The 8,833-nt window shown below is 40.9% G+C and overlaps 1 non-coding gene across 1 annotated transcript; it reads left to right on the top strand.

The window, feature by feature from the left end:
- The first annotated feature begins 4,489 nt into the window (after positions 1 to 4,489).
- On the top strand, positions 4,490 to 4,593 carry LOC112787324 (small nucleolar RNA R71). Its single transcript, XR_003194743.1, has one exon. It is a non-coding gene; the product is annotated as a small nucleolar RNA R71 (small nucleolar RNA).
- Positions 4,594 to 8,833: the final 4,240 nt, after the last annotated feature.

Below are 8,833 nucleotides of genomic sequence, written 5' to 3'. Positions count from 1 at the left end.
TCTTTTGTTAAGCAAGAGATCATATTGTACACGTTTAGGGGCTGGCCATTCAGCCATGCCTGGACCTTCATCACTTATGTATTTTCAACGGTGGAGTTTCTACACACCATAGATTAAGGTGTGGAGCTCTGCTGTTCCTCATGAATTAATGCAAAGTACTATTGTTTTTCTATTCAACTCAAGCCTATTTCTTCTCTAAGATATTCATTCACAGACTAGAACATGATGAATGTGATGATTATGTGACGCTCATCACCATTCTCACTTATGAATGTGTGCCTGACAAACACTTCCGTTCTACATGAAAGCAAGCTTGAATGCATATCTCTTAGCATCCTGATCTATGGTCAGAGTCTTCATGGTATAGGCTAGAATTATTGGCGGCCATTCTTGAGATCCAGAAAGTCTAAACCTTGTCTGTGGTATTCCGAGTAGGATCTGGGAAGGGATGGCTATGACGAGCTTCAAACTCGCGAGTGCTGGGCGTAGTGATAGACGCAAAAGGATTACTGAATCCTATTCCAGCATGATCGAGAACCGACAAATGATTAGCCGTGCGGTGATAGCGCATTTGGACCATTTTCACTGAGAGGACGGAATGTAGCCATTGACAACGGTGATGCCCAATATACAGCTTGCCATGGAAAGGAGTATGAATGATTGGATGAAGACAGTAGGAAAGCAGAGGTTCAGAAGGAACAAAAGCATCTCCATACGCTTATCTGAAATTCTCACCAATGAATTACATAAGTATTTCTATCCTATTTTATATTTTAATTATGAAATCTCCATAACCAATTGAATCCGCCTGACTGAGATTTACAAGGTGACCACATAGCTTGCTTCAAACCGACAATCTCTGTGGGATCGACCCTTACTCACGTAAGGTTTATTACTTGGACGACCTAGTGCACTTGCTGGTTAGTTGTGCGAAGTTGTGACAAAGAACTAAGATTATGAACGTGCGTATTAAGTTTTTGGCGCCGTTACCAAGGAATGAATGATCACGATTTCGTGCACCAGTGCCTCCATTAAAATTGCACGTGGACTCGTGTTTTGGGGGCTTTTTGGCCCATTTTTGGTGGCTTTGGAGCATATATGAAGTGGGAAGCAACCATGTATGAATATGAGCCACCTCCCACATATACAACCTTTCTCCCAAACTTTGAAGCTCAATTTTCACCACAATATAAAGTTCCCCAACCCTTGGCCCAAGACCAACAAGACCTTCAAGCCTTTCTCCAAGAGCAAGAAGGATTCCGAAGCACACAAGGGTAATTTATGGCTACCATAGACGAAGCGGTGAACCGCTTGGTTTTGCTACGCTCATTCGATCAAGGCACTCCTCTTGAAGAGTGTGAAGGAGCAATTGAAAGGTGTAGTGAAGAGGAGAGCATGGAGCCACAAGGGAAAGAAGAAGAGATAGAGCATGAATTGGAACAAGAGGGAGAAAGTGGAGTATGTGAACCGGAGGAGAGAAAAAAGGAGTTGAGGAAGATTGATCAAGATGAGGATTCCATCATTGATGATTTTTTGTCCTCCTTGATCAATCCCCTTGGTGATCTTAATGAGCCTCCTCCCATTGAGTTTGAGAGAGACATGGAGGTAGACTTCTCACAATTTCCGTGTTATGACTTGAGTGATGGGGAAGAGGAAGTTGGTGAGGAAGCAATTCCGGTCCAAGAACATATTGAATGGGTGGCAATTTCACCTATGAACTTCATTGGCCCCCATCAATATACTATCTTAGAGACGGATTACCAACTCAAGGTCCTTCTTGGGTTGGTACATAGTGGAGGAAGGAGTATTGGTTGCCCAGAGAATCAAAGGCCCTTCAAGAAGAACAATTTAAGCTTTGGGATTCATGTGGAGTGTAGAGCACAATTGGGTGATTTTTGGAAAATGTTGGGTTGTTACAAGGGTCAATTAAGAGCTTTTCCATCCGGCTTGGAGCATAGTGATCAACAAGAAGGAGACCGGATGCCTAGAATATGGGATCTCGGAGGAGCCTCAAAGTGCAAGCTTGGATGGAGATTCAAGGAGTAGTGGAAACACAATCCACCCTAGCTAGAGTCTCCTCAATAAGTCCAACTTAAGGACTATAAACCAAAGTGCTAGGTGGGAGACACCCCACCATGGTAACATCTTTCTTACCCTTTCTCTTTGCTTATAGTCCTAGTTTCTTGTATGTTTGCTTGTCTTAGTTAGCTTAGGATTAGTTTAAATTTGAGTTTAGATAGGTTGAATTACAAATGGATCATGATTTTGTGATGTTTTGAATGTTTTGGGGTTGAAATGTTGATTGAGCTAAGGCATAACACCTTAGAAATGAAAGAAAATTTTTTTGCAAAACAGGGCATTTGTGCGTACGCACGCTTCTATGCGTGTGCACACAACTATGAGCTTCGCGACTTGTGTGAGCGCACAAGCCTGTGTGCCCACACAATATTTGTATTGCCCTCTTTTCGCAGCGCCAGCACGGTCTGTGCGTGGGCACTCCCCTGCTTTCCTTGGTCTGTGCGTGCGCATCATCTTGTGCGTACGCACACATGTTCCTTATCGCGCTCTCTGTGCAGTCGCACAGACGTGTGCATCCACACACGAGCTTGAAGGCCCTCTGTTGGGAGCATTAGCACAGCTTGTGTGCCTGCACCCCAACATCCCTTGCTTCTGTGCGAGCGCACGGACCTGTGTGCACGCGCACACATGATCCTTTTAAAAAAAACATATTTTGTGCGTGCACATACATGGATTTTGCATAGAGCTCCTTTGCTCCTTGTTTGATTAGTGTCATGTGTTGCACAAGCCTTTGGCATTTTCTTTTTCTTATCAGTGCACTACACATATCCACTTTAGGCATTTTAGTTCACATTTCTTCTTGAGACATTGGTGCCCAGCACCTCTTTGTGTGACTAAATGTTTTGTATTTAGGTTGCTCTTGATAATGGACTTTTGGTTGATAATCCCGGGTTAGTTAACCCAAGTTACCGAGTGTTGAAACACTCCTCAGAACCTATTCATCCAAGCATATCCTTAATACATAAACACCACAGGCATTTGTCTCAGAAGTTCAAACCATTGGTGCCCAGCTTATTTTCTCAATTTTTTTTGCTTTTTGGTTGCCCTTTTTCAGTGGCTTTTTCTTCTTCTTTTTCTTTCTTTTTTTATGGCCAAAGACATTTATTCATCAAGATCCATAGACAGTTTTCAATTTCTACACAAAAAAAATGATAATTCTACACTCTATTTCCAGTGATGTGACTTAAACAATCAAGCATGCATACCACCACTTAATTCTACTTAATTTGTCACTAATTGAGCCAAGTTACTTTTGTTCAAACTTTTCTTTTATTTTTGGAAACAGAACAAGCATGGCAAGCATTTGATTAAGAAGGTGAAGTTATATCCAAACATCTAGGCATTCACTTTATTCAAAGCAATAAACAGACACTCATACTAAAAAAAAAACTCCACATAACACTTAAATGACTTGTGATGAAAGAAAGCTCATAAAGACAATTCACCAATTATCATTTGATTATTAAGGAACGAGACCACCTCTTATTTATTGCTTGGTTCTTCTTAATTCTTGGGATCCTGCTTCTTCTTGCTTCCTGCCTCTTTTTGTTCTGCTTCTTGCTCTGCTTCCGCTTGTTGCCCTTCTTCATTTCATCTTCTTGTATGTCTTGGAGCATGAGAAACGCTTGTCCCAGGGGTTTGCTTAGACAAATACAAAATTTGATTTTCTAGCTTCTGGATGGCAGCTCCTTGGTTTTGCAGGTTAGAATTTACTTCTTCCTTAAAAGCTTTCAATTCGGTTATGTCTTGACTCATGGTTGCCATCATTCCTTCTATCCGGTTTAATTGATCTTGAAATTGTTGGTTCGGATTAGGTTGGGTAGGTTGATTATTTTGGCCATGATATGGTGGTTGAGAGTAAGTGTTTTGTGTGGCTTGGTATGATCTTTGGTTGGAGTTTTGGTATGTGGAATTGTTATGTTGGTTGTGGTTGTAAGGTTTGTGGTTTTGTGGTTGGGTTTGTTGGTTCCCCCACCCAAAGTTTGGGTGATTTTTCCATCCTGGGTTGTAAGTGTTGGAATGTGGATCATATGATTGCCTTTGTTGGTTTCCCACATAGTTGGCCTCTTTCCAATCACCTCCTTCAATGCTTACTTCCTCTTGATCTTGTGTGTGTATTGCAGCCACTTGCTTTGTTTCTAATTGCCTGGTAAGCTCTGCTAGTTGCTTGGCAAACACCTTGTTTTGGGCTAGAATTGTATCAACATGGTTCAGCTCCATGACTCCCTTAGTGTTGTGCCTCTCTGATGCATAGTAGTACTCATTCTCAGCCACTGTCTCAATCACTTCAATGGCTTCTTCCACAGTCTTTTTCCTGTTCAATGAACCTCCTGATGAATGGTCTACAGCCTTCCTTGATTCATAAGAGAGTCCATCATAGAAAATATGCAATTGCACCCAATCATGGAACATGTCTGGTGGGCATTTCCTTGTCAAATCCTTGAATCTCTCCCATGCCTCGTAGAGAGTTTCACCATCTTGTTGTCTAAAAGTCTGAACCTCAGATCGAAGCCTATTGACCTTTTGTGGGGGGTAGAAACGTGCCAGAAACTTGCTTTCCACCTCATCCCATGTTGTTAGACTCCCCCTTGGGAATGATTCCAGCCACTTAGCTGCTTTGTCCCTAAGTGAAAATGGGAACAAAAGCAGTTTATAGGCATCTTCCTGGACTCCATTGGACTTCACAGTGTCACAAATTCTCAGGAATTTTGTGAGATGTTGGTTGGGATCTTCATTAGCACTCCCACCAAATGAACAATGATTCTCCACAAGTGATATTAGCTGTGGTTTGAGTTCAAAATTGTTGGCCTGAATGGGTGGTTTCTGAATGCTGCTACCACAATTCCCAGAGGTTGGGTTTATGTATGAACTAAGAACCCTCCTCTCAGGAATGGCATTGTTTCCATCAGCTCTTTCATGGTTGTGAACTTCTCTATCCATGTTGAGATCTAGAGCTTCCTCAAAATTGTCCTCAGATTCTCCTTCAGATTCTTCTTCTCCCAGTACTCTCTTCCCTCTTGCTTCCCTTCTAAGTCTATGAAGGGTCCTCTCTGGTTCGGTATATGGAGGAGTTGATGTCTCTCCTCTCCTACCTGTCATACAAGAACACAGCACAGGCAACAAACAAGTGAAATACTCTTGGTTAATGGAAGAGTATGGTTAGAGCAATTGAGGAATTAATTCAAACAGTTAGTGAGTCAGTGAGTTAGTTGCTTGAATTTAAAGGCATAAAGAAAGAAAGCATGTAACAGAGTGCAGAAATTAAAATTCAACAAGTAACTTGTACTGAATTAATCAAAACAAAAAAAAAATGCTCAATCTAGTTAACTTCCAATTGGAGAATTATCAATCGAAAACCAATCCCCGGCAACGGCGCCATAAACTTGATGCGCATAAACTAGTTATGCTACGATTTAGGAAATTGCACGATCGGCAAAATTCCTTCCGGCAAGTGCACCGGTTATCGTCAAGTAAAAACTCACAATAGAGTGAGGTCGAATCCCACAAGGATTGGTTGAGTGAGCAATTCAGATTAGAAGTGTGTTCTAGTTGAGCGGAATCAAGATTTAGATGAGAATTGCGGAATGTAAAATTGGCGGGAAAAGTAAATGACAAGAAATTGAAATGGCGGAATCTTAAATTGCATGAATTAAAGAGCAAAAGCTAAATTGCTGAAATTAAAAGGGAATGGGGGTGATTGCATGAATTGAGTTGCAGAATGTAAAGAGAAAGTGGAAATCAGAAATGGGGAATTCATTGGGTGTTAGGAGATATTGAGATCTCCGAATCAAAACATGTTTATCTCTTCCTCAACCAATGCGTTCATTGAATTTTGCTTGGCAATCTTATATGATTGGATCCCAATCCCTTGGCTCACCAATTCTCTCTAAAAACAAACAAATTCCCAATCCCTTGGTTTAAATGTTCATAAGAAGAGATGATGCTCGATCACTGATTATACCACACAGCTTCATGAACCACAATTTGGTAGGATTACATGTCACAATATCCATCCAAACCCCAATCCAATTCACTGTGAGAAAGCTTCTCTAGCATGAATCCTCCATTCCTTTCCCAAGGTTCCGAAGGATTCCAATTATGGGTAGTTTCTTTCCCAAGACAACTACCCAATGGAATTAGATTGAGAAGCTTTCTAACAAAATTCAAGAGAAAAGATTGAAGAAGAAGATAAACTATTATTGATTCATTGAATTACAATAGAGCTCCCTAACCCAATGAAAGGGGGTTTAGTGAGTCATAGCTCTGAATTCAATTACAAAGATATGAAAACTAGCCAAATGAAAAGGTAAATGTTCAAAAGTCCTTGCTAACTTCAATTCTATCCTATTTATACACTTTCTATATTGAGCTTCTGTTGTGTTTCTTGGGCTTTGAGGCCTCTCCCTGCTTTCCTTTTGCCTTGGGTTTATGATCCATAATCTTGATGAGGCTGCTGATCCAAATTCTGTAACATTCATTGAGCCAACTTAGTGATAATCAAATAATGACACATGACTCAATAAATTGAAATTTCAGACTCATCAATCCTTCAGGCCCAATCCCATAAACCATGATATTCAATTAGGTTTCATACCAGAGTAAGTTTAAGTTAATGTTTGTGTTCAAATACTAACTTAAACCACAATATTTTTGGCCCAGAAACCTTTTCCAAGAGTGGCGTTTAAGTTGCAGTTTAAGCTTAAACTGCAGCTTAAACGTCAGACACTTCCAGTGATGCCTTTTGTGGGAGCACGTTTAAGCTTCAGTTTAAGGTTAAATTGAAGCTTAAACGTGGAAATGGAAGAAGGCAGCCCTGGAGGGTAACTTAGTCGAACACGTTTAAGCTTCAGTTTAAGGTTAAACTGAAGCTTAAACGTGGAGATAGAAAAGGCAGCCCTGGAGGTCGAACACGTTTAAGCTCCAGTTTAAGGTTAAACTGGAGCTTAAATGTGGAAATGGAAGAAGGCATCCTGGAGGTCGAACACGTTTAAGCTCCAGTTTAAGGTTAAACTGGAGCTTAAACGTGGAAGCTGAGAAAGGTAGCCCTGGAGGTCGAACACGTTTAAGCTCCAGTTTAAGGTTAAACTGGAGCTTAAACGTGGAAGCTTAGAAAGGTAGCCCTGAAGGTGTCGAACACGTTTAAGCTCCAGTTTAAGGTTAAACTGGAGCTTAAACGTGGAAATGGAGAAAGCAACCCTGGAGGAGAAACTTGGTCGAGCACGTTTAAGCTCCAGTTTAAGGTCAAACTGGAGCTTAAACGTGGAAATGGCTCCCTGGTGCTTTTCCCCTTTCTGGCGTTTAACCTCCAGTTTAAGGTTAAACTGGAGGTTAAATGTGGAACTGCCCCCCTTGGTGTCCTTCTCACTTCTGGCGTTTAACCTCCAGTTTAAGGTTAAACTGGAGGTTAAACGTGGAAGTGCTTCCTGATTGGAATTCTAATTCTGGCGTTTAACCTCCAGTTTAAGGTTAAACTGGAGGTTAAACTTCAATTCCAGCATTTCTTAGCCTTCATGATTCTGGCGTTTAAGCTCCAGTTTAGGCTTAAACTGGAACTTAAACTCCACATGTGATATTCAAGCTTCCTTTATTGACTTTGTTGCTTCTTAGCCTAGCCTCTTCTTCCCTGAAATCATCCAAACAATTGCATCAAAGTCTTGCAAAATTTCATGTGAAATCTTCCATTCATAGCATTCAAGTAATATAACTAAAAACTCATGGAATTTGCATCAAAATCATACTGTTTGGATGGTTCATTGCTTTGTTCTTATTTTAACCATTCTTGGTTACTTTAAGCTCAAGAAAATGCATAAAACAACTAAAACTAACAGAAAAATGCTAGTGAAACTAGCCTAAGATGCCTTGGCATCACAACACCAAACTTAATACTTGCTTGTCCCTAAGCAAGTCCTGAGTTATTTGAGAAGAAAGTATGAAACAGGAAGCAATTACATTGGCTATATTAGCAAGCATTTGAAGTTCATCAGAAGGGTTTTATGCAGAAAGTTGCAGCATCACTTTTTTATTCTTATTAGGTAAGATTATCACTTTTTCATTGCATCCATCAAACACTGCTATGGCCTCTTGTTATTCTTATGTCCTTGGCACTTTTCTCTTCTTTGTTTTTCCTCTCTGTCTTCCCCTTCCTGTCCTTCTTGTTCTGCTTCTTGCTCTGCTTCCGCTTGTTGCCCTTCTTCATTTCTTCTTCTTGTATGTCTTGGAGCAGTTGGGCCAAGAGTCATTCTGTACGCAGTTATGGCCAGTCCCGGATATAGCCAATTAGGTCTTTCATCTTCAAGTGGTACTTGGGCATCGATGCATAGTCTAATGATGGTGCTAGGGAAGTGGAGCCAGGATTCAGGGTCACTTTTCTCACTAAACTCTTGTATCTGTTCAGCAATGAGTTTATGAACTTTGATTTCCCCTCCCACCATAATGCAATGTAGCAAGATGGCTCTTTTAGGGACTATTTCTGAAGAGTTTGCAGTGGGTAGGATGGATCTCCTAACTATTGCATACCACCCTTTAGCTTCCGGTGTTAGGTCTCCCCTTCTCAAGACTCTTGGAGCCCCTCTTGTTTTTCTCACCCATCCAGCTCTGATGGCACAAAGGTCTTCAGCAATAGTTGTATAGTCAGGTTCTCCTATCATCCTTTCTTCATAACTTGCTTGGCTGAAATGTATGTTTTTCAGGCCAAGAGTTTTCATGATTGCTTTGGGACTGAAGTCAACTTCCACCCCTCTCACATAGCTTTTGT

This window comes from Arachis hypogaea, chromosome 20 (assembly GCF_003086295.3).
Source record: "Arachis hypogaea cultivar Tifrunner chromosome 20, arahy.Tifrunner.gnm2.J5K5, whole genome shotgun sequence".
NCBI classification, from domain to species: domain Eukaryota; kingdom Viridiplantae; phylum Streptophyta; class Magnoliopsida; order Fabales; family Fabaceae; genus Arachis; species Arachis hypogaea.
Note: the sequence above shows the minus strand (reverse complement) of the source record. Positions and strands in the feature narration are given on the sequence as shown.